At 48.5% G+C, this 25,178-nt stretch overlaps 1 long non-coding RNA gene across 1 annotated transcript in view; it reads right to left on the bottom strand.

Annotated features, from left to right (window-relative positions):
- Positions 1-2,557: 2,557 nt before the first annotated feature.
- LOC138492463 (uncharacterized) overlaps positions 2,558-25,178 on the bottom strand; it is a 163,951-nt gene continuing 141,330 nt past the window's right edge. The window contains exon 3 of the long non-coding RNA XR_011276210.1: positions 2,558-2,931. This is a non-coding gene — a long non-coding RNA (uncharacterized lncRNA). The remainder of the gene's footprint in view (positions 2,932-25,178) is intronic.

Genomic DNA, 25,178 nt, shown 5'->3' with positions numbered 1-25,178 from the left:
ATATGGTGGTTACAGTGTCACAACACTGATTTTGGTTGCTAGCAGCCCTGCCATTTAGATGAAGTGGCTGTAATTCACCAGCCAGAGACTGTTTTTGGAGGCTGTTTCCTCTCCAAGACACCCTCCTTTCTCCAGACTCATGCAATTGGTAATTTAAAGGTTGGTTGTGCTTCTGAAGGCTCCGCACAGAGGCAGCCGCTTCAGCCTGAAGCTCCTGCTCTCTTCCAAGATGCCGAGTAACCACTGATGTGACCAATGACAACTGCAGCAACAACACTAAGAAGATGCTTGAAGCTGTTGACAACCCTGTTCCAAAATGTCTGATCGAGGACATTTATGCCCCAAAAGTGGATGACCCAAAGTTCTTGCACACCTTGGCACAACATGTACAGGACCAGGGAGGCTGCTCTGTGGGGACTGGAGGTGACTTCAATATGGTAATGGATACAACTCTTGCTTGCAGCCAAGATATTAGGAGGAAAGAATACGCCAGGCTCAACAATATATTAGCTTCAGGCATGGTGGCAAAGACCTGTTTAGGCTCTTTAATTGGCAATATACACATCTCCGACCATGAGCTGATCTCCATGTCTGTTGCCTTGGATGATATAATACGGAAATGTTATAACTTGTAACTCGGTACATCGCTACTGGACAAAGAAGAGGTCTGAGGCGTTGTCAGTAAGGCGGCAGTGCAGTTCTTACTCACAGATGTAGAGGACAGATGAATTGAGGCACTCTTTGGTTTGGAAAGCCTTCGAGTGTATCGTGCATGGACTGCTGATGGGCATTGCAAGTAGACACTGAAAGAAAAGGCAGCGGAACTGTCACAAGTGGAGAAGGATATTAAGAAGTTAGAAATGCAATACTCCAGAACAGGGGAACTTGTGATGACACAAACACTTATCCAAAAGAAATGTAGGCGGGACAGGCTCATAGCTAACAAGAATTAGTATGCATTGTTCGGAACAAGATATTCTTATAATGAAGAAGGTGAGAAAGGCTGTAGACTGAATGCAGTCTGCGAGAGATGGAAAGTAAGAGATCTATCCCAGTGATAGAAATTACGCAGGCTGCGTTGACAACTGACCCAGCAAAATCAATAATCCATTCAGAAAATAAATTGAAAATCCATAAACACCAGAGAACAGTTCTAATTAGGGAAGGCTATATGAACTTTGTGATGCTGCAGGCCAAGCCAAACTAACTGAGGCTAGTCCAGAAACCTAGAAGAAAATCTGATGATGGAGGAGCTGATTAAGGCCTGCAACAGTTTACATTCTGCAAAGTACGCTAGACCAGAGGAAGTCTTCCTAAAATTCTACAAATGGATACCCGAAGAAGTCCTTCGAGTTATAATAGAAGTGTGCATGGAAGCTGTTGAAGAGGCTCAACTACCGAAAAGCAAGATACATACAGAGATATTGCAACTTCTAAAGCCTGGAAGGGAGCCCACCAACCTTGGCAGTTGCAGACCAATAAGTCTACTCCATGCAGACAATAAACTCCTGGTTAAGGCATTTGCAGGAATGACGGAGGACCTCCTGATGAAGCTTATCAATACAAATGAATGTGGTTTTGTAAAAGGAAGGCATGGAGCAAACGACATGCAGAAGCACATGATGTGCTTGCCAATGGGCAGGGTAAGGATAACCCCTACTACAGCAATCTTGTTTGATGCAGAGAAAGCCTATGGTCAGATAAACTGTCAATTTCTATTTAGGATAACAGAAGAAATATGTTCCAGGTATTGATCCCGGAGGTGGGCGCAATTACTCTAGGAAATCTGTTTTAACAAATGCATAATGTTCCATATAATTCAAGCTGCAAAGTGGCATGAGACAAGCTCTTTCACCAGTCTTATTCTTCCTCGTGATGGAACCCCTGGATGTTTAGAACAATATTGACAAGCGGATCAAGGGGGTGAGCTTCTATGTATGGAGCAATACAGAAATTATGGCTGTACGCAGATGATTTGCTACTGTTTATTAGCACCCGTGGCGGGGGAACCAGCCAATCATGTTGCTCGGATTGCGGCCTAAATCCTGTGATCCAAGTCTGTGTTCCAAGGAGCCTGATGACTCCTGACCCTGCCATCTACCCCCCACCCTCACCTTCCCTCCAATTACTGTTCCGTCTCGTCGCCCCACTCCCTATCCCACTCACCTTATTATTTTGACGCCCGCTGCCGCCCCAACCTCCAACCTCCATCCTGGGCTGATGTGGAACCGAAAGGAGGCGTCCCATTCATTCACACAAAACACATTGCTGTCAGCACTCTGGGTTCTCAGATTAAAACCTGGGGAGCTAATAGCAATAACACCTGATCGGGTGGGCCGAAGTGGATGGCAACAACCGTGGCCCATCATTAAGGCCCTTGTGCTGTATCCTGAGCCCCAGCTCGTTATCACCCGATCCTGCCTGCCAGATCGGGTGTTATTGATATATTGAAACCTACAGAGATTAATAACATGTCTGATGGGCATAATTCTATGTCAAGACCGGAGGCAAGCATTATGCTTAAAACTGTTTAATGCCACTTCTCATAGCAGCTTCTTCAAAACTTAAATTCATCTGTTTAGCAAAACATATATATATTTTTTACAGTAAAACAGTAAACAGAAAAATAGTCCTCAAAACGTCCAGCTTCTGGGACTACCAATCCCCACAGGTCCCCAGTGCTCCTGTAGCTTTCACCTCGGTCCAACAACCAATCTTGGACCAGAACAGTCTTTGCTTAAAATCCTGGCTGAACTCCTTCCTCTTTCTTTGATGACTTGATGAAACTGTAATTAACCGTGAACTCTCTCAAAATCCTCAACATGGAACTGCAGCCGCTTAAGACCATATTCCGACCCATGGCTGACTCCTCTGCTCTGACTTCTCCAGTCATGTGCCACTGTCCCACTCAGCTACTCTTGGTCTTGTCTCCTAGGACCCAAAGCAAAACACATTATTAGGGTGGAAATACGCAGCCGAACGACAACATATGCACATACATGTCACAGAGGAAAATATATCAACAGCAAATCATTTTGCTATCCTACCCTGCGTATAAGGGCGGGATAATGCTCGCCTCCGTGTCTTTAATAGAATCAAGACTACTGGTGCTAATAGCCTGGGTAATCTTTGAGTCCGGCTATTACCTAAATTGGAAATGGACAGAAGCCATGTCAGTTTCCTCTGCATGCTCCCAAAATGAGCTGTCAACACAAGTGTTCCACTGGTGCCAGAAGATCATGAGATATTTAGTCATCTTGATAACAGCACAGACCAAAAGAACAATGAAATACAACAAGGAAGATACACTTGAGAAACTGAGATCAAACTAAACAGTTGCTGCGCACTGAAATTGACATTATGGGCCAAAGTAAACTCCATTAAGATAACCACAGCTCCAAGGATCAAATATATTATCTCTATGATGTCGATGAAAGTTGAGAGGCAGGTCTTCAATGAAATCCAATATTTTCTATGTGACAAGAATCCACCAATACTAACATTGTGAAAGTTGCAACTGCCACAGAAATTTGGTTTTATGGCTGTCTCGCAATTTTCAAACTACCGCTTGGCACAATATGAAGGCAAGCTACTGGTTATTAATAAAGATGTCTGAGTGAAAGCTGAGGCAAACATGGTTGTACCACATCTGAACCAATGCCGACTGCTGTGAAAACTATTGCACTTTGCAAAAGCTGCTGGCGGGAAATGGTAAAAATTGTTAGTCACAATGTATTTGTTGGAGATGAGGCGGTGCCTTGACATAACCCTGCAGTGAAGATCACAGAGAAACCAGTGTTCTGGCCAAAATTGTTCCTGTGCAGAGTCAAATGGATATCTGAGCTCATCAATGAAGAGAAATGTAAGCCATACATACTTTTTGTAGGAAAATATGGAAGGGAGGATGGCGTCCTGACAGCTGCACTAGTGTGAGTGGTGGCAAGTCGGCCTTCACACAAAGCTCTTATTTGCGTCCGGCTAAACCCTTGTGGCCACCGTGCCGCAAACAAATTCTAAATATGAGTTATGAGGACATCTACTGCGGATGAGCAGTGTTCTTACCACATTTACCTTGCATTTTAGCATGAGGAAATCAGGTCAGCAAGCCCTTAACTCGAGGGCTGAGCTTCGGCTAGCCCTGGCCAACTTGGCCTCTGCTTAAGGTATTCCCCAAAAAACAGATAAGTCATGACTTTGCTGCTTGCTATACAAAACACAGTTGACATATGTGACCGAGTAGGTGAATGTTTCTGACAAACAAAGGAATAGTGGTCTGAGTCAGAAAAGGACAACTGCAAGAGAGAAAACACTTGCCCTCCACAAGAAATCTAGGTAAAAAGTCATATCAGTGCAGTGTAAAAATACATATGCAAATAGAGTTGTGCTCAAATTATTTTCATCACACCCAGTAGTCCTGGAGGGTAGGGGTGGAGGCATGGCAATAGGATGATAGTATTTAATAAAAGGTGGATAAAACGCAGTTCTAAAGGTGGAAAAAATGCAGTTAAAAATAAAACTCTGTTTTGTAAAGGTCACTTAAAATGGGCACAGATGTAATCATAATCTGCGTGTAGTCATTATTTCACACAGCATGCAACTTTATGCACCCATCCCCTTTCTAATTAGCCACCATTCACAGCTCTTAAAGGACAATAGTGGTCACAATCAGCCACTCGCTGCTGCATCTCAAGTCAATTGCACCGTAATGCGCCTAAATTCAAAATAAAGACAAACTGAAGCAGAGCTTTTCTGAGTTAGGAAGTTCAGCTCTGAAGGTGGGGAACGCTAACCAATGTGGGTGCAGTGTGAGGTGGCTCGGGTGAAACAATTTTGCCGATTTTCAAATCCAGGGAAATCCTGGCCAATTCCCCCACTACCCCTGCATCTTTCAATGGCAATTGGGCCTCTTTTGCTCACGTCTAGTCGCTGCTCCCATTCCTTCCCTGCTGCGTGGTGCTGGGGTAGTGCGGCGCATATTGATTTGTGGTGGTTATTTAGTGGGGGGGGAGTCCTGTTGCGCTTCGCAGACAGCGGCACCCTATGTTAGGACCCGTGGTTTGGTGGGGGTGAATATAAAAAAAAGTATAATAATAGCGAAAGAAGGAGACGGAGGTTGGGCACATATATACCAGGAGTATATACCTGAGAGTAAGCAGGAAATTGAAGAGAGGGTCCCTGGAATGCCCCTCTTGACCCCTAAAAGAATGACAGCCCGAACAGCCAGGAAATGCAAGATGCCAGTCACTGTTTGGCCAGCCGCCAGGAGGTCCAGTGACTTTTACATATGCAAACAGATATTCTCTTAGACAACCATTTAAACCTTATCTAGCTGACGTCTTCATGGATACAGGTGCCTCAACACTGGACCTGGTTGACTAATGATAAATATCCAGCTGTGCTGACATCATTAGAGCCACCACGACATAGTAACGTTAGAAACAAACCAAACTCGCATCCATGCACAAAGTTACACAGAGACACACGTGCACACACGAAAAACATGCTTACACAGTTCTGTAGATAAAAGACAGATACATATACATACTGTCAGAAGCCTTTCCTTTTCATTAGCAAAACGCAGAACTGCAAGAAAACAAGAGATTCAGAGCAAGCTTGCAGCCCTTATTGCACCTCACGATATGGAACTACAGTGTCATATAAAGAACCTGGAAGAGCCAAGTACCACTAACCCATAGGAAAATAATACAATAAAGACATTTAGAAATCATAGCATAACTATAGTAGAGTTACATGAAGCCACAGGCCTCATACTAAGGGACGAAGGAAAACAGATTTTACAGCACGCTGCTCAGAACTGGTGCTCGCAACCAAGGTCAGAGGCGAACAGAACATTCCTAGCTCCAGGGACAGGGAACCACCTGCAAAATAGCAGAATAAATCCTCACTATTTGCAGACTACTAAAAAGCTCCGTTTTGTGGCCCTATCCCACGTGGTGCGGACAAGCCGAGTAAATGCCATTTACCTGCGGTCGGAAGAGTAGCAGTTCCCAGCGAAGAAGACAAGAACTAATACATGTGTTGTCAAACAATGTTGCAACCTGCAGGCACTCTCTCAGGCTAGATGGATATACTGGTGGCAACAATGGGGACACAGAGCCTTTCTCATCACCTTGAGAATGTACACAGAGCCCTGAGAATAGAGCTGGTTCCCAGGCCTGAGGAGACCCGCTCCAGTCAATCAGGGAACACAAATCCAGCGCAGACCGGGTACGGATGGGGGCCATCAGCAGCAGTGGTGGCTTGCAGCTTGTCAGCAGGGGGAGGGGAAGGTAGGGAAAAGGGGGCCAGGAGGAGTAGGGTGGACATACTGAGAAGGGCAGTAAGGAGTGGGGAAGCAAAAGGAAAGGGGTTTAAGTCCCTTCATGGGGCTCAGGGTGGTGATTGATGGGGGTGTGAGCGAAGGGGCAGGTGAGGGCATGGGGTGCAGAAGTGGGAACGGTAGAAGGGGCGGATGGGGTTGGAACATCGGTAAAGAGGGGGCAAGGTAGGCAATGCCTGTAGAAGAGTGCAGGGGGGGGCCCTCTCCTTGGTGGATGGCAGTGACAGGGGAAGGTACGGGATGACCTCCTCACTTTCAGAGGAAAGAGGAAGGAGAGAACTTTGGTGAGAGGGGGTGGGCAGCCTAAAGGGTTCAGTATGGCATATAGCACGGCAGAGCACTGAGCAGAGGGTGGAACGCCTCGCCCGAGAAGAGGAGAGGAGCAGGAAGTGGTTTGCATAGGTACTCCGAGAAGACGACACAGGAGCATCGGAGTGGAAGCCCTGTGCTGACCGAGGAGGATCTGCCCAGGCCGAGCAGGTTTACGGAACATGACTGGTATATGGCTGTGGAGGAAGGGGGAGGAGTACTGGTTGTTAAGGGAAGAGAGGGGTCAGGGGAGTGGGTTGAAGGAGAAAGGGGATGACAGGGTGGCAGGCTTGGGGGGAGGTTGGGGGTGAGGGGGCAGTGTGGGGAAGATGCGAGTAAGACAATGCTGATGTTTTTTGTCCCTGCAGTAGGAGCCTATTGAGGAAGGAAATGAGGAGTGGGATGACGCAGGGGCCAGGATGACGCGGCTGGGTGGTGAAGACAGGGCGACAAGAGTTGGGCAGTGCTGGGAATGTTCTGCTGCATGGGTTAGGTTGGGGGCTGGGTGGGGGACACAAAAGGGGGGATGGGGCACAGGGGCCAGGGGGGAAGGGTGAGGGCGTGGCAGCCGGGGCCTTGGTGAGGGCGGAAGGGAGAGGTGTAGCCTTGGTGGAAGTACAGACGGATAAGGTACTGGATCCTATGGTGCAGGGGATGGCAGAAGTGCATGCCGAGGGTGTGGGGGAGAGCGCAAAGAAGTCAAAGAAGTTACCCTACATGGGTATTATGAAGCCGTTGGGCACACATTTGATGGTGGCTACAAAGCAAAACATTTGTGCTGGAGAGTTTGTAGACGTGTTCAAGCTTTTACACAGGGAAGTGAGAGCTAAGAGGGGTCGAAAGAAGAGGAGCGGGAGCTGGTGGCAAGGCCGCAAGTGCTGGTTACGATTGAAAACCAGGTTCGGTCTGGGAACGAAAAGTGGCCTCATTTTCCACTTAACGAGCGATCACAGCGTGTGAGCCCAACCGTTCTATGAGGGTATTGGGAGTATCCTCCAAGAAAATGTTGAATACAATTAGTCGAAAGTAGTGCATTTAAAGCATGTTTTAAAGATATATGGATTAAAAAGTCTGTTTTTAAATAAGTTCATGATCTCTCAAGGTAGATCTTCAATGATAGAGGGACCTGGACATTACACACTTTGCAGATGAGAAAAACGAATTCTTCTGGTATTAAAGGTGCCCATACAACATTCATCCCTAATCCATTCCACTGTATTCCTGTGCTGGGAAGTGCACACAGATAAAAGACATTCTTTAACGATCATTGGCAATGCCATCAGGTTTGGCTGTTGTGTAGGCATGGGAAAGGCATTTGCCAGGCACTTCCGTAAATGTCCATTGATGGTAGCAGCTGCAAAGTGGTGAGAGTACCTGGGCATATAATAGCACAGCCTGGTGAATGCCTAATATTGATGCATAAGCTCAAACTGTTGGCTTTGCCAATGCTTGTTTTTAATTGGACTTCAGTGAAGGACAGGCATAGTACTTTTTATTTCACCAGTAGCACTTTTACAGTTCCAATAAAGTCATTGACTGTCAGAAGACTGCTTTGAGAAAACACTGGCAGCCACTTTAGGCACACCGTTTGATGGTAAGGCTTGATAAAGCAAGCTCAAATACATCCTAGGAGGATGTATTTTGGGTGGAGAATAGCAGAAAGCGGGTAGAAATGGCCATAGGGATTAGCACACCCATGGGCAGTCAATGGGTTGGTAAATAACCAAACAACAATTACAAGCTTTGTGTCCCGCCTCATATGTAATCTCGCAATCTTGGTATCCACTTCGAGTCCTCCCTTTCCTTCTCCCACCACATTTCTCTCACCTCTCGTTCCTGTCATCACCATCTCTACAACATCCGCAAGATCCGATCCTCCCTCACCTTCCATGCTTCTAAACTTTTAATCTCCTCCCTCATCTTCTCCCGTCTCTTCTACTGTTCTTCTCTCCTCTTTGGACTCCCTGCCTCTCATCTGACCCCCTTCAAATCCATCTACCACTACTCCATCCATACTCTCTGCCTCCTTGGCTCTCGCAACTCTAAATCCTCCTCACTCTCTCAACTTGACTGGCTTCCCTTCCCCTCCCAACTTAAATTTCAATTCCTCTGTTTGGTCTTCAAATCTCTCCATGACCTTGCTCTCCCCTATCTCTCTTCTCTTCTCTCCTCTCCTTCTACACTCCCACTCGTGCTCTCCGCTCCGCTGACCTCTTTTTACTTACTGTACCCCCGCCACCATGTGCCTCTTCATGCTTCCTTTCCTTTCACCTCCTGGCCCACCTACACTGGAACTCCTTACTACTCTCTATCCGTTTCACCCCCACATACACCTCCTTCTGCACCTCCTTGAAAGCCCTTCTTCACTCCCCCCCTTGACCTCCCATCTTCTCTCCTCTCCTTCTCCCCTGTCCCCATACCTTCCCTTCCCTTTTTCTCACATCCACTTGACCTTATATCACATAATTGAATTTTGTTCACCTTCCCTTCTCTACCCCCTCTCCCTTCCTCTCACCTTTCCCTCACCTCCAATATCCAAGGAAACTGTTCTACATATTGCTACACTGGTTTGTCTCATGATTGTTAACTTGCTTCTTCCATTATTGCATCTAGTTGTTTTATTGTAAAGTTCTTTGGATTAAAGCGCTATACAAACTTAGTAAACATAAACATGTGCTATTTCTCACTAGCTGTACTCGAATGCAATAGTTTCAGCTTATAGGTGGCACTTTAGCAAAACTAACAAAAAGGTTGACTTGGTATGAGATCAGTGAGTTATGCCAATGAAGCGCCCCCAATGTTCCGATAAAGTGGCTCGGCACCTGTGCCTTCAACCATAGTGGTTCACTTTTCAGTGGCTCCACTTCGCTAATGACAACGTGTTTGCATGTTGCACTTTTGGGTAAGGTAAAACCCATATTGAGAGTTTTGGGCCTCATTCAGCACAATCCATGCGGCAAAGGGGGTGTATTTCTTACCTGTGCCCGTTGCACCTTTTTGATTGGGATCACTGTTGTTTTGTAGAAGTGAGAGGGCTGACTAGTCGGGCTAGACACTACTCATCCTTGTACTTCTGCGGGGCAGTAGTCATTTTGTCACTAGCAAGGCTGCTCCAACCTCTGATGGAACGAGTGGTTGTAGAAAGGTCAGATGCACGAGGAAAGTTGATGAGTCAAAAGGACCAGTACGAGGTCGCTCTCGCCTCCCAACAGTTGGACAGCACAAAAAGTGAGAGCTTGCTGACCACAAACCCCACATTCAAACAATAGCTACATTTTTCTTTAATGAATGTTTAGCTGCGGCAATCTGGCAGACTGTCACACAGGACATCCTGGTTTGTGCTTCAAGTCCACTCTATCCTGCCTTTTCCTATATTTAGCAGGGATTTCGCCAACTACAAAAGCAGCGAGACAGGACAGTGATGTCAAGAAGCTACAAGAATACTTTGATAACATTAGGCCTGGCACAAACATATCTATTTACTAAGTCAGATAACTCAGCATACAAAATATGTGCACCGATGCTAGGTCCACTCTAGTGGGTAATTACACAACTCGCTCCATCAATCTCCACTGCCCACTGACTCATGCCCGCATTGTACACAGCAGACAAATCGGTGCATTGCATGCCGCACACTCCCAAATTGTAGGTCCCAGCACAGGACACAACGCTTCCTGTGAAGACTCTTCCCTGTACACAGTAAATCATCCATGCAAGAATATTGTGCAGTGTCACCAGGCCAATAACTGCCAACATGGGGCCCCTTCCACTTGACTACAGTTGAAAGTACCTACGCCTTCTCTGACAATCGCTTTGCTTTCCATCCCAATGGTTTCCGATTGCCTATTGTTCTCCACCTCCCGCTGCCAATTGAAACGCGTGGCCCAAAACCTTGCCCCTGTAGAATGTGTCCAAAGGTTGCCGCTTATCGCCCTAAGCGCCAGCCCTCTAAACCCCAAGTCTTGCCCCTTGCCAATATACATAAACTGGCCACAGAGAAAATCAATAATGAGGATGCCAAAAATAAAGTTTGTATCATCAATAAGACGTAAAGAAAACAGATGAGAAACGCCATACGTTAATCAATGAGTCCATCCAATTATCAATCGGTCATCTGGCAATGCACTGCGAGAAATGCCAGAGCAATAGGTGGCCTGGCTACCTTACCCTGAAACGGCGACATGACCGAATGAGCTATTCCTTGAATGTGACAGAGCAGGAAAGTGCACCCATTTATAATGCCTTTCTCATCATCACAAATTAAATAATATAAATATGCATACATTTGCTACTACAAAAACCCAATGTACTATCATACCACCTCCGACTAAACTTCGATCTACGTGCTTGCTCTGGCATTGCCACATCCTTTGTGCCAACTCAACAAGGCCACGCAAATTAAGGCACCACGTGCACAATAGAGTAACTAAGCACGACCACACCATCATTACCATTCGTATGCTCCGTTATATCTGCAAACTAAATAGCTCGCGAGTGGTAGGTGCTGCACGGCTCAGTGCCACATCAAACCCCCCTTCATCAGAGGCGAAATGGGCACATTACCTGCTACCAAATATTCAGCAGTGCTCGAAGGGCAAATAGCTGCATTCACCCAAACACTCCACTGCAGGCATTAGCCGAGCCCTGGGCAGCCCAAACCTAGTCCCGACCCTCCTGGCACGATCTCAGAGTTATAAACCAATGCGGAACGCGCCCTCTTTGGATTAAGTGTCGCCCACGCAGGGTTGTGGGGGGCACTGATATCAGAAGGCAGTTTACCTCTGCAATAAACTCCCTCCCGAAGGGACCGGAGAGTGAACCCCCCCCTTCGCCAACAGGCACGCACCGAAAGCACCATTTTAGGCACTCAGCAAGATTAGCCAGTCCGATCTCCCTCCAGGGTTTAGACCTAATGTAGGAGCGAGAAACTGATCTATCGACGTTCCTGCCCCATTGCTTCCCAGAGTGACGCCAGCAAAGTCATGCACTGGTGTCTTGCTGGTGACTTGACAAGATGAGGCCCTAGCAGCACATGCACACACCTTTTTGAGTTTGGTCGATTTGGAATGTAACGGAATCTGGATGCAGACGCCAGCTAAACTCGCCTCGACTTCTGAAGAAGGTCAGCACGAGCAGACTGCGCTGCACCTCCGCACGTGCGCATGCAAGCACTCAGTCACACGACACTAGGGCACGTGCGGTTTGTTTCATGCCTGGCCCCAGGCAGTAACCCTCACAAATGTGCAGATGTGAGCCACGGCTGGAAATGCAGTAGTCTGGGAAGAGCGAAGCACCCAGGCTGGCCTAGATCATGGATGATGTTCGTTGCCATTATGTATCCTTCCCCCAAGCAGAAAAAGAGGCCCTTTGCCTCGAGGCCTACCGGAGAAAGTTCCGGTGTCCCGGTGGGCCAGTCCAGTATTGTTGAAAACTGGACGTCTGCCTTTTTAATATACGCTAGCGTCTTCTGTGAGACGTACCCTGGGAGGTGTGTAGCGTTGTTTAAGCACATGGATGTGATTAGGTAGCTTCTTCACGTTACTGAGGTTTTGCTTGGTTGAGGTACGAAGAGGAGTTCAGGGCAAGATTGGGGAAGACAAACAGGCAGTGTGGGGGGAGATTGATATGGACCTGTGCCTGTAGTGGATGGTGCCTATGCACCCACCCCCCACACTTAATATGGTGAATGGTTTACCCGTGCCTTACCGGCCCTTTCTTGGTCGCTCGCCCCAGAAGGGGTGTGGGAAGGAGGCGGGGGACAAAAAGCTCCGTTTTGTGGCCCTATCCCACGTGGTGCGGACAAGCCGAGTAAATGCCATTTACCTGCGGTCGGAAGAGTAGCAGTTCCCAGCGAAGAAGACAAGAACTAATACATGTGTTGTCAAACAATGTTGCAACCTGCAGGCACTCTCTCAGGCTAGATGGATATACTGGTGGCAACAATGGGGACACAGAGCCTTTCTCATCACCTTGAGAATGTACACAGAGCCCTGAGAATAGAGCTGGTTCCCAGGCCTGAGGAGACCCGCTCCAGTCAATCAGGGAACACAAATCCAGCGCAGACCGGGTACGGATGGGGGCCATCAGCAGCAGTGGTGGCTTGCAGCTTGTCAGCAGGGGGAGGGGAAGGTAGGGAAAAGGGGGCCAGGAGGAGTAGGGTGGACATACTGAGAAGGGCAGTAAGGAGTGGGGAAGCAAAAGGAAAGGGGTTTAAGTCCCTTCATGGGGCTCAGGGTGGTGATTGATGGGGGTGTGAGCGAAGGGGCAGGTGAGGGCATGGGGTGCAGAAGTGGGAACGGTAGAAGGGGCGGATGGGGTTGGAACATCGGTAAAGAGGGGGCAAGGTAGGCAATGCCTGTAGAAGAGTGCAGGGGGGGGCCCTCTCCTTGGTGGATGGCAGTGACAGGGGAAGGTACGGGATGACCTCCTCACTTTCAGAGGAAAGAGGAAGGAGAGAACTTTGGTGAGAGGGGGTGGGCAGCCTAAAGGGTTCAGTATGGCATATAGCACGGCAGAGCACTGAGCAGAGGGTGGAACGCCTCGCCCGAGAAGAGGAGAGGAGCAGGAAGTGGTTTGCATAGGTACTCCGAGAAGACGACACAGGAGCATCGGAGTGGAAGCCCTGTGCTGACCGAGGAGGATCTGCCCAGGCCGAGCAGGTTTACGGAACATGACTGGTATATGGCTGTGGAGGAAGGGGGAGGAGTACTGGTTGTTAAGGGAAGAGAGGGGTCAGGGGAGTGGGTTGAAGGAGAAAGGGGATGACAGGGTGGCAGGCTTGGGGGGAGGTTGGGGGTGAGGGGGCAGTGTGGGGAAGATGCAAGTAAGACAATGCTGATGTTTTTTGTCCCTGCAGTAGGAGCCTATTGAGGAAGGAAATGAGGAGTGGGATGACGCAGGGGCCAGGATGACGCGGCTGGGTGGTGAAGACAGGGCGACAAGAGTTGGGCAGTGCTGGGAATGTTCTGCTGCATGGGTTAGGTTGGGGGCTGGGTGGGGGACACAAAAGGGGGGATGGGGCACAGGGGCCAGGGGGGAAGGGTGAGGGCGTGGCAGCCGGGGCCTTGGTGAGGGCGGAAGGGAGAGGTGTAGCCTTGGTGGAAGTACAGACGGATAAGGTACTGGATCCTATGGTGCAGGGGATGGCAGAAGTGCATGCCGAGGGTGTGGGGGAGAGCGCAAAGAAGTCAAAGAAGTTACCCTACATGGGTATTATGAAGCCGTTGGGCACACATTTGATGGTGGCTACAAAGCAAAACATTTGTGCTGGAGAGTTTGTAGACGTGTTCAAGCTTTTACACAGGGAAGTGAGAGCTAAGAGGGGTCGAAAGAAGAGGAGCGGGAGCTGGTGGCAAGGCCGCAAGTGCTGGTTACGATTGAAAACCAGGTTCGGTCTGGGAACGAAAAGTGGCCTCATTTTCCACTTAACGAGCGATCACAGCGTGTGAGCCCAACCGTTCTATGAGGGTATTGGGAGTATCCTCCAAGAAAATGTTGAATACAATTAGTCGAAAGTAGTGCATTTAAAGCATGTTTTAAAGATATATGGATTAAAAAGTCTGTTTTTAAATAAGTTCATGATCTCTCAAGGTAGATCTTCAATGATAGAGGGACCTGGACATTACACACTTTGCAGATGAGAAAAACGAATTCTTCTGGTATTAAAGGTGCCCATACAACATTCATCCCTAATCCATTCCACTGTATTCCTGTGCTGGGAAGTGCACACAGATAAAAGACATTCTTTAACGATCATTGGCAATGCCATCAGGTTTGGCTGTTGTGTAGGCATGGGAAAGGCATTTGCCAGGCACTTCCGTAAATGTCCATTGATGGTAGCAGCTGCAAAGTGGTGAGAGTACCTGGGCATATAATAGCACAGCCTGGTGAATGCCTAATATTGATGCATAAGCTCAAACTGTTGGCTTTGCCAATGCTTGTTTTTAATTGGACTTCAGTGAAGGACAGGCATAGTACTTTTTATTTCACCAGTAGCACTTTTACAGTTCCAATAAAGTCATTGACTGTCAGAAGACTGCTTTGAGAAAACACTGGCAGCCACTTTAGGCACACCGTTTGATGGTAAGGCTTGATAAAGCAAGCTCAAATACATCCTAGGAGGATGTATTTTGGGTGGAGAATAGCAGAAAGCGGGTAGAAATGGCCATAGGGATTAGCACACCCATGGGCAGTCAATGGGTTGGTAAATAACCAAACAACAATTACAAGCTTTGTGTCCCGCCTCATATGTAATCTCGCAATCTTGGTATCCACTTCGAGTCCTCCCTTTCCTTCTCCCACCACATTTCTCTCACCTCTCGTTCCTGTCATCACCATCTCTACAACATCCGCAAGATCCGATCCTCCCTCACCTTCCATGCTTCTAAACTTTTAATCTCCTCCCTCATCTTCTCCCGTCTCTTCTACTGTTCTTCTCTCCTCTTTGGACTCCCTGCCTCTCATCTGACCCCCTTCAAATCCATCTACCACTACTCCATCCATACTCTCTGCCTCCTTGGCTCTCGCAACTCTAAATCCTCCTCACTCTCTCAACTTGACTGGCTTCCCTTCCCCTCCCAACTTAAATTTCAATTCCTCTGTTTGGTCTTCAAATCTCTCCATGACCTTGCTCTCCCCTATCTCTCTTCTCTTCTCTCCTCTCCTTCTACACTCCCACTCGTGCTCTCCGCTCCGCTGACCTCTTTTTACTTACTGTACCCCCGCCACCATGTGCCTCTTCATGCTTCCTTTCCTTTCACCTCCTGGCCCACCTACACTGGAACTCCTTACTACTCTCTATCCGTTTCACCCCCACATACACCTCCTTCTGCACCTCCTTGAAAGCCCTTCTTCACTCCCCCCCTTGACCTCCCATCTTCTCTCCTCTCCTTCTCCCCTGTCCCCATACCTTCCCTTCCCTTTTTCTCACATCCACTTGACCTTATATCACATAATTGAATTTTGTTCACCTTCCCTTCTCTACCCCCTCTCCCTTCCTCTCACCTTTCCCTCACCTCCAATATCCAAGGAAACTGTTCTACATATTGCTACACTGGTTTGTCTCATGATTGTTAACTTGCTTCTTCCATTATTGCATCTAGTTGTTTTATTGTAAAGTTCTTTGGATTAAAGCGCTATACAAACTTAGTAAACATAAACATGTGCTATTTCTCACTAGCTGTACTCGAATGCAATAGTTTCAGCTTATAGGTGGCACTTTAGCCAAAACTAACAAAAAGGTTGACTTGGTATGAGATCAGTGAGTTATGCCAATGAAGCGCCCCCAATGTTCCGATAAAGTGGCTCGGCACCTGTGCCTTCAACCATAGTGGTTCACTTTTCAGTGGCTCCACTTCGCTAATGACAACGTGTTTGCATGTTGCACTTTTGGGTAAGGTAAAACCCATATTGAGAGTTTTGGGCCTCATTCAGCACAATCCATGCGGCAAAGGGGGTGTATTTCTTACCTGTGCCCGTTGCACCTTTTTGATTGGGATCACTGTTGTTTTGTAGAAGTGAGAGGGCTGACTAGTCGGGCTAGACACTACTCATCCTTGTACTTCTGCGGGGCAGTAGTCATTTTGTCACTAGCAAGGCTGCTCCAACCTCTGATGGAACGAGTGGTTGTAGAAAGGTCAGATGCACGAGGAAAGTTGATGAGTCAAAAGGACCAGTACGAGGTCGCTCTCGCCTCCCAACAGTTGGACAGCACAAAAAGTGAGAGCTTGCTGACCACAAACCCCACATTCAAACAATAGCTACATTTTTCTTTAATGAATGTTTAGCTGCGGCAATCTGGCAGACTGTCACACAGGACATCCTGGTTTGTGCTTCAAGTCCACTCTATCCTGCCTTTTCCTATATTTAGCAGGGATTTCGCCAACTACAAAAGCAGCGAGACAGGACAGTGATGTCAAGAAGCTACAAGAATACTTTGATAACATTAGGCCTGGCACAAACATATCTATTTACTAAGTCAGATAACTCAGCATACAAAATATGTGCACCGATGCTAGGTCCACTCTAGTGGGTAATTACACAACTCGCTCCATCAATCTCCACTGCCCACTGACTCATGCCCGCATTGTACACAGCAGACAAATCGGTGCATTGCATGCCGCACACTCCCAAATTGTAGGTCCCAGCACAGGACACAACGCTTCCTGTGAAGACTCTTCCCTGTACACAGTAAATCATCCATGCAAGAATATTGTGCAGTGTCACCAGGCCAATAACTGCCAACATGGGGCCCCTTCCACTTGACTACAGTTGAAAGTACCTACGCCTTCTCTGACAATCGCTTTGCTTTCCATCCCAATGGTTTCCGATTGCCTATTGTTCTCCACCTCCCGCTGCCAATTGAAACGCGTGGCCCAAAACCTTGCCCCTGTAGAATGTGTCCAAAGGTTGCCGCTTATCGCCCTAAGCGCCAGCCCTCTAAACCCCAAGTCTTGCCCCTTGCCAATATACATAAACTGGCCACAGAGAAAATCAATAATGAGGATGCCAAAAATAAAGTTTGTATCATCAATAAGACGTAAAGAAAACAGATGAGAAACGCCATACGTTAATCAATGAGTCCATCCAATTATCAATCGGTCATCTGGCAATGCACTGCGAGAAATGCCAGAGCAATAGGTGGCCTGGCTACCTTACCCTGAAACGGCGACATGACCGAATGAGCTATTCCTTGAATGTGACAGAGCAGGAAAGTGCACCCATTTATAATGCCTTTCTCATCATCACAAATTAAATAATATAAATATGCATACATTTGCTACTACAAAAACCCAATGTACTATCATACCACCTCCGACTAAACTTCGATCTACGTGCTTGCTCTGGCATTGCCACATCCTTTGTGCCAACTCAACAAGGCCACGCAAATTAAGGCACCACGTGCACAATAGAGTAACTAAGCACGACCACACCATCATTACCATTCGTATGCTCCGTTATATCTGCAAACTAAATAGCTCGCGAGTGGTAGGTGCTGCACGGCTCAGTGCCACATCAAACCCCCCTTCATCAGAGGCGAAATGGGCACATTACCTGCTACCAAATATTCAGCAGTGCTCGAAGGGCAAATAGCTGCATTCACCCAAACACTCCACTGCAGGCATTAGCCGAGCCCTGGGCAGCCCAAACCTAGTCCCGACCCTCCTGGCACGATCTCAGAGTTATAAACCAATGCGGAACGCGCCCTCTTTGGATTAAGTGTCGCCCACGCAGGGTTGTGGGGGGCACTGATATCAGAAGGCAGTTTACCTCTGCAATAAACTCCCTCCCGAAGGGACCGGAGAGTGAACCCCCCCCTTCGCCAACAGGCACGCACCGAAAGCACCATTTTAGGCACTCAGCAAGATTAGCCAGTCCGATCTCCCTCCAGGGTTTAGACCTAATGTAGGAGCGAGAAACTGATCTATCGACGTTCCTGCCCCATTGCTTCCCAGAGTGACGCCAGCAAAGTCATGCACTGGTGTCTTGCTGGTGACTTGACAAGATGAGGCCCTAGCAGCACATGCACACACCTTTTTGAGTTTGGTCGATTTGGAATGTAACGGAATCTGGATGCAGACGCCAGCTAAACTCGCCTCGACTTCTGAAGAAGGTCAGCACGAGCAGACTGCGCTGCACCTCCGCACGTGCGCATGCAAGCACTCAGTCACACGACACTAGGGCACGTGCGGTTTGTTTCATGCCTGGCCCCAGGCAGTAACCCTCACAAATGTGCAGATGTGAGCCACGGCTGGAAATGCAGTAGTCTGGGAAGAGCGAAGCACCCAGGCTGGCCTAGATCATGGATGATGTTCGTTGCCATTATGTATCCTTCCCCCAAGCAGAAAAAGAGGCCCTTTGCCTCGAGGCCTACCGGAGAAAGTTCCGGTGTCCCGGTGGGCCAGTCCAGTATTGTTGAAAACTGGACGTCTGCCTTTTTAATATACGCTAGCGTCTTCTGTGAGACGTACCCTGGGAGGTGTGTAGCGTTGTTTAAGCACATGGATGTGATTAGGTAGCTTCTTCACGTTACTGAGGTTTTGCTTGGTTGAGGTACGAAGAGGAGTTCAGGGCAAGATTGGGGAAGACAAACAGGCAGTGTGGGGGGAGATTGATATGGACCTGTGCCTGTAGTGGATGGTGCCTATGCACCCACCCCCCACACTTAATATGGTGAATGGTTTACCCGTGCCTTACCGGCCCTTTCTTGGTCGCTCGCCCCAGAAGGGGTGTGGGAAGGAGGCGGGGGACAGCCGTCAGCGGCCTGCCTGGACTTTAAAAAAGAAGGGTGCGCTAGGCCAGCATGTAAATTCAGACATAAGTGCAGCAGGGGCGCAGGACGGCACCTTGTCACACAATGGGCCTCATTACGACCCAGGCGGAGGACCATGGTGCTATTAGCACCATGGTCCATGCCGGTGTCCGCCATGGCGGAATGGGGAATTACCACCCCATTCCGAGGTTGGCGGGGCGGTAATTCCCCATGCCGCCATGGCCCCTCCCCATTCCCATTTTTGCCCTATAGGGCTCAATGGGAATGGGGAAGGCGCTAAGTACGGTGCCGCAAATTGCGGCACCGTACTTAGCACCAAGGTCCCTTTGCGGGTCCCTACTTTAACGGCTGGTAAAACCAGCCGTTAAGGTCGGGTCCCGCAAAGGGACCTCATAATTAGGCGCTAATAGGTTAACGGCGCCGCAGCCTTTTGCAGCGCCATTAACCCATTAGCACCTGGGTCGTAATGAGGCCCAATGTTTTGCAACTGCAGAGAGAGAGAGGGGCCGGTGTAGGGCGAGGGGTTGTGGGGAAAGGCCTATACTCCAGTTAAGCTAGATGGGCTGGAGGAGTGGTGTGTTTCTACCCAGATAGGGAGGTGGCCAGGATTTTGGTGCAGATTTTCAGGATGGCTATAAATTGGGGTACTAGGGTCCTAGGATGCAACGGTGGGTGGAGAGTCTGAAGTCTGCATGGGACAAACTGGAGGTGGTAAGGGCGAAGCTGAAGAAGGAGTTGGCTGAGGGAAGGGTGGTTGGGCCGTTTAAGGATTTGATGGGTGATCTGGTGGTGTCCCCCTTAGGGGTTGTACCTAAAAAAGTGGCCAGTGAGTTTAGGTTGGTTCACCACTGATCGTAGCCAGAGGGCATGTCTGTGAATTATTTAATTGCCCCGGAAGAATGCAGAGTGTCCTACGCAAGTGTGGATCTGGTGGTGGGGTTGGTGAGGAAAAAAGGGCCTGGTGACATCAAGTCGGCTTTTCGGTTGCTGCTAGTGCATCTAGAGAATTTTTGGTTGCTGGGGGATGCAGTTTGAGGATCAAATGTACGTGGAAAAAGCATTACCAATTGGCTGTGCTGTGTCATGTGCGTTGCTTAAGTGTTTTAGCTCCTTTCTGAAGTTGTTTTTCACTTACAGTTCTGGGTTTGAGGGAGTTTTGCTCTATTTGGATGATTTCTTTTTCATCAGTGGGGCGGGAGAAGAGGAAGTGTGCCACCGAATGCTGGAGGCCTGTCAAACATTGATGCTAGAGTTGGGAGTACCATTGGTGGAGGATAAAACTGAGGGGCCGGCGGCGGTTCTAACTTTTCTAGCAATTTAACTGGATTCAATGGCTATGACCTCACGCTTTCCGGACGACAATGTGAGAAAGTTGGTACAGTTGCTGGAGCGTGCAGTGGCGATGCGTAAGATGCCGCTGGTGGATATGCAGAGAATGGTGGGGCATCTCAATTTAGCCTGTCGGGTTGTGGCTCCAGGTTGCACTTTTTGTAGGAATATGGCCTGGTCCATGGCGGAGGCGAGACATCTGCATCACAGGGTGAGGGTTTCAGGAGCTGTCAGGGAAGTTCAACTGCGTGCCTATGTGGCTGCAAGGGGAGCCAGTAGCTTGGGAGCTACAGGTTTTGTCTGATGCGTCAGGCGCTGGAGGTTTTCGCATGTACTGAAGGGGCAGATGGTGTGCAGTGAGGTGGCCTGAGCAGTGGAAGAGAGGGGCGAGGAGCATAGCTTTCCTGGAATCTTTCCCATTGCAAGTGCCATTGGAATTGTGGGGCAGAGAGTTGCGGAATAACAAATTGAATTTTAACGTGGATACTGAAGCTGTGGTTAACAATGTGAACAAGCAATCCGCTAGGGACAAGGGGATGTCCAGGCTCTTGAGGGAGTTTGTGCTGAGGTGCCTGAAATGGAATGTGGTTTTTAGGGCGACACATGTGCCAGGAAAATATAATGGCATTGCTGATGCCTTATCTCGTTTTCAGTGGTAGAGATTCTGTGGGCTGGCTCAGGGAAGCAGAGGTGGAGGGGCACCAGATCCCGGAGGAGCTGTGGCGGCTAGTTGATTGAGAGCGCTGCATTTACATGGTTGGAGGTTTTGAGAGGGGGAATGTACAGTTGGAAAGGGAGAAAGGATGCAGAGGAAAGAAGGAGGGAGGATGTGATCAATGTTATACTGAGCTGTGTGAGGAGAAGTTGGTTTCAAGGCCACGATAGCGGGGAAGCTGGCGTGCATCGCTTTTTATGGAAAGTGGTTCTGGGGCTTTCAGCCTAGCAGGTGAGAAATGGAACATAGAATGTTGGAAGGATGGGCGAGGGAAAAGAGGAAGGTAAGGGACAGCAGGAGACCAGTATCAGTAGGGCTGTGGGGTAGGATGTGTCAGATTAGTGGCGGCATATGTTTGTCGACATGGGAAAAGGACATGTTTTCAGCTTGCTGAATGTGGTTGTTTTTCTGGGGCATTCTGGGTGTCAGAGTTAGTACTGAAGGTAGGGGGGTGTGGAGGCCTGATGTGGAGGGATGTCTGTCTGTCTGAAGACAGCGTGGATATCAGAATTTTTAAATCAAAGACAGAGCCGTTGGGTAAAGGGCTTTGGGTGCATCTGGACAGGGGAAGTAGGGAGTTGTGTATGGTGAGGGCAGGTTTAGTATGGCGGAGGAGATGTATGGGAGGGAGGGTTTCGTTTTTTAGCAAGATAACTGGGAGGGGTGACGGCTGCCCAGGTTTTGGGGTAATGAGCAGGGCTCTGCTAGCTTTGGGAGATAAGGCTGAGGATTTCGGGACTCATTCTTTCAGGATATGGGTGGTGTCTGAGTTTGGGGCGCTGGAAATCAGCACAACATAAATGGTACATCAGAGACCTGGGCGAGGAGAGCCCTTAGACAGTGAGGGACGGGGGTGGGAGGGGATTTTCAGAAGGGAGGCTCATTGTCTTTTTCTTTTTCAAACACGGCTCGAAGGAGCGGTGAAGTGTCTCAGATATGGATATGCGGACACTCCATAGTGAAATGAGCAGGGAAAGTGTAGAAAAAAGGATTTTTGGTACCCAGTGGGGGTGTAGGTATGTGTTGGCTTTGTTGAGATGGTCTGGGGTGGGTGGGGGGCTCAGGTGGGACCAAGTGTTGCCTATGCTGGTAGGTATGAGGGAGCTCCATGGGGTACCGGTGGCGCTGGTGTTACATGCAGTGGAGACCGATTTGGCTAAGGAGACAGGTGTGGCGCTGTTGGAGAAAATGAAGAGGGACCTCAGTTGGTTGAGGAAGATTTGGCTAGTGGTTGTTTTGTTCTGGACTGAGTTGATGCCAAGGAGGGTATGGAGGCGAGCTGTGAAGGAGGGGGCAATGAAGCGAACCAGGAAGAAGAGCAACAGGGGGATGTTGAAGTTTTTCAGGTCTTGTGCGGTGCAGATGCTGGTGCATCTGGACGTCAAATATGAGGCTCTCAATGTATTCCAGGAGTACATTTGTCAGTTATAGGGAATCAGTGCTATTGGATTTGAGGTTAGTGGTTGAAGCCATTTTAAAGGGGTGGAAGTAGAAGGGAAGGGGGGGCTGAAAGAACACCTCAGGGTGGGTTTTATGGTGCCGGGGACATGGCCCTTTGGAGGATGGTTGGGGGAAACAAAAAGCAGTAGAAGCGCAGTAAAGGAGAGGGGGGTAGTGCTGTTTGCACTGACAGACAAGCCCTGGGGTACAAAAAGGGTGAAGAGGTATTGAAAAAGGAGGAGCGTGGCCTCAGGGAGAAGATAGGAAAAAAGCGGGAATGAAGGTTGAGAGGATGTGAGGGGTAGGGGAGGGAATAGGGGGCAGAAATTGATGAATTGTTTAATTAATTGTTTTGGTGAGTGTTAATTGATCTATAGTCTGTAAGGCCAAGGAGCCAGGTTAGCGTTTATTTGTAAGCTGTGGCCTGTCACATTAAATGACCTTTTTCACTAAAAGCGATTCTGGGGGTTTGTGCAGTTAGCCCAAAAGCCCTTGTGTTTCGCCCTGGTGGCTGGCGGCTGCCGGAGCAGTTTGGGAGAGGCAGATAAGTGGGGCAGCAAGGGGTATGCCGTGGCTGAGAGATGGTAGAGGGGGCGGGAGAGGTCAGAGGGTAGTGCTGTGCAGAAGGGACAATGGGTGTGGAGGGACCCCCACCCCCAGAAAAGTGCACGCTAGCAGAGAGCGATCTTATGGGGAACAGCTTTCAGATGTCACCCTTCCACAACGTCACTCTTATGCCAGTGCAAGTTCGACATATATCCATTGAGAACCTATTGTTTGACTTTTGCAATATAATAATATACTGAAGTCTTGTCATTAGAGAATGCTAAGATCAGGGTTTTCCTGCAAAAGAGCTGAGGGATTGTAACCTGCATTGACCTATTTTGATTTGATTTTGGTAGTATTATTTTTGTTGAATATTTCACTGCTGGTTAATTATACTAAATATAACCTACCTTTTAGAATTAATTTTACTCCCTTTCCTACCTGGTACGAAAATGTGTCTGTTTCTGTTACGCCACACCTATATTTTAAAGGTTCCTTAGCCCCTTACATTCGTAGGGCTGCCAGACACTCCTTAGGCCCACCCAGCATTTTGTTTCACGACTTGTTAGGGCCCACCATGATTTCCTGTCACACTGAAAGTACTGAAGTACATCTCTACACCACCATTGTTATCAGGAACTGTGTAAACTACGCTGCTGCCTCTGGAACCAGCCAGCAGGGGGCGCTAAAAGCCCTTTTTTTCTGCTGCCATTATATATTAAAAAAAAGATTACATTTTATCACATCTAAAGTGGATGCGGGATACAGTGTCACAAGCCTGACCCTAAGCCTAGTACGGTAGTCGCCTGTCTGTTTCCATTTCCTTCCCACTCTCCCCCTCCCTTCCTTATCTATGTCTTAGCTGTTGCACTATCTGAAATGTCGTCAGGCCGAATACGATAGTTAATTTCACATCCTTACTGTTCATGGCCTGTAAGAATGTTATTGGGGGTCATTATGAGTTGGGCGGTAAGGGATACCGGGCACCCTTAAGGAGACCGGTGCCGGTAATCCCTTACCGCCCAATTCCGAGGTCCCTTAGCGGGAACCGTAAAGGACGTGTGGTCTGACCACACATCCTTTACGGGTCCCGCTAAGGGTCCAGGGCGCTAATAACGGGCCTGCTATTCGCGGGCCCGTTATTAGCGCCTTCCCCATTCCCATTGAGCACTATGGGGGCTCAAATGGAATGGGGAATGGTTAGTTGAATGGGGACTTACCGGGTCTGCACAGGTCGGAATGTCCCGGTAAGTCCCCATTCAACCAGATCGGTGCCGGACCCGGTATTGGAGTCTGCCATGGCGCAAAATGCGCCATAGCTACCTCCAATCTCGGAATGAGGCCCATTGTATTTTCCCTTGTTCCCTCCCTTGCCTTGAAACACATTGTGTATAGGCGCTATATAAATAAACTATCATATCATATCATGTCAAGCAGAATGTTCACTTTGAGGAACGTATCATGACGGCAACTGCCAGTACACCACTTGGCCTATTCCAGCCTGTCCTACAGAGTGACCGGAAGATCTCACTCGGGCAAAACAGGGGAAAACACAGGGAGCGGACTGAACTGAAACTGGGAAATCTAGAAGACAGAGGGACACAATGAATGTCTGCCAAATGGGCGGGTAACCGCCTTCTCCTACCTCCCAAGTGTTTAGTCCTCCTTGCTAGACTCAGAGATCGTGGACATCTCACTCTGGCTGTTCCCAACCTAATGGAACGCCACTGAGGGACTACTTAATAAACCTGAGTGGCTGGGCGACAGCCGACAGACAGGCTGGGTTGCAGAAGCGGAATGCCGAACCTGCCACCTAAAGTGGAGAGGATGGAAGGCTTAATGTCCACAAGGGTGAGAACCGAGGAGGAGCATTTAAGTGGAAAGGTGGGAAGCCCAAACAACAGGATCAAATGACTCAGTGGCCAATAACAAAGTCCATAAACAAAACCCCTCTAAAAGGGAATCTTCACAGGAAATACGCCAACTGAAGCACAGGGTAAGAATGTTGTCTGGCAACCATGTTAGTGATTACTCTGCATGTAAAGGAACTGTCAAATTGACCAGAAGGTGGTTGCAGTTTCTATTTCTACTCGACAACTGCGTTGACCCTGGTTGCCATCTTGGAAAGGATTTTAGTGCTTGTTGTGGACCTGGAAATATCTAGGTTTGCCCAGATTACACATCTGAAATCTCCACTTTCTTATCGATCTCCATTTATCCCAAACCTT

This window comes from Ambystoma mexicanum, chromosome 10, assembly GCF_040938575.1.
Source record: "Ambystoma mexicanum isolate Mex_15411 chromosome 10, UKY_AmexF1_1, whole genome shotgun sequence".
Taxonomy (NCBI): domain Eukaryota; kingdom Metazoa; phylum Chordata; class Amphibia; order Caudata; family Ambystomatidae; genus Ambystoma; species Ambystoma mexicanum.
The sequence above is the reverse complement of the archived record's forward strand: the minus strand, read 5'-3'. Positions and strand labels throughout refer to the sequence as shown.